Here is a 1,344-nt window from a genome sequence, read left to right on the forward strand (position 1 = left end):
TCCACTTCTCCACCACTTTCTTGCTACCTGGGATCCGAATATCTGGTCATCTAGGAGTGCGACGCCCCACTCATGCATTACGACACTAGGCAGAGGTCATTTCAGTCCAGTCAGCTCCCCCATGCTGGACAGTCCATGTCCCTTAACATGGATCCTATGGTCACACGATGGATTGTGGTCCGGAGGCTCACTCCTCCGGACCAGGGCCTGTGGCACCACTAGGGGTTCTTCTAGGCTTAGGCCCCCTCCCTGCCGTGGGTGCCTATCCAATCCTGGTAGTTGTCTCAGACAAGCTCACTGTCAGAGACCCCTGGCGCCAGCTTGCTTTTGTCAGGCAATGTTAGGCTACTAATCATCCAGATGCTCATAGGTCAGAACACTGAGCATACGCATAGGCTCTCTCCTCTATGGCCCCTATTGATATGCATGTGACACAGTAACTCAGAAAAGGAGCCATACTTGCAATGCCTCTAGGGGCAACATCGCTTTTTTTTTTTTGTTACAGGGTTTTTTATTTGAACCTCAAAGTTAATAGATTAATTGACTAGGACATATTGGATAGGTAGACTATTAGGTAGATGGCCAGGAAATCCACACAATCCTCCTGTCTCTGCCTTCCCAGCTAGCATGGGTTCTGGAAAACAAACTCAGGTCTTCTTGTTTCCACAACAGGCATTTTACCAAAAAAAAAAGCCATTCCCATCTTTCTGATTTTTATTCTGTTTTTGACCATTTTTGACTATTTAGACATAATTTTGCATAGTAAACCTAAAATGGCATTTGAAAAATAATGCTCTCATGAAGAGTCTCGGCAGAGACTAATTTGCATTTTTATCCTATCTCATGTGTACATGGCTTCTGACTATGATGCTGTTTTTGTCTACCTTTGGTTCTTCCCATACTGTACTTGGAATAAAGCAATCTACTCAGCCCAAATATAGAAAGGGATGAGATATGCTTTTGGCAGAGTACCTATGTGACTTTTTGAAATTCTTATCATACATGATTTATCTTCTCTCTGTTTATTACTTGAATAACTTAGATCAGTGCGTATTAATGTGCATACTTCTTCTATACTGTGTTCTGAAGCCTAGGACTATGTCATTTATTTTATAGGTCAAATTATATTCTCGTTGGCTGCAGGACAAATGTTTCGATATCTTCTATGACTCACTGCTATTCTTTATCAACATTGTTTACTGGCTGGTTTTATGTGTAAACTTGGCACAAGCTTTAGTTATCAGAGAGAAAGAAGCCTCCTTTGAGCCTTTGAGGGAATGCCTCCATGAGATCCAGCTGTAAGACATTTTCTCAATTAGCAGTTAAGGGGCGAGGGACCAGACC

The 1,344-nt window shown here is 42.6% G+C and overlaps 1 pseudogene; it reads right to left on the minus strand.

The window, feature by feature from the left end:
* Positions 1-336: 336 nt before the first annotated feature.
* LOC116890547 lies at positions 337-481 on the minus strand (annotated as a pseudogene).
* Positions 482-1,344: the final 863 nt, after the last annotated feature.

This window comes from Rattus rattus, chromosome 1, assembly GCF_011064425.1.
Source record: "Rattus rattus isolate New Zealand chromosome 1, Rrattus_CSIRO_v1, whole genome shotgun sequence".
NCBI classification, from domain to species: domain Eukaryota; kingdom Metazoa; phylum Chordata; class Mammalia; order Rodentia; family Muridae; genus Rattus; species Rattus rattus.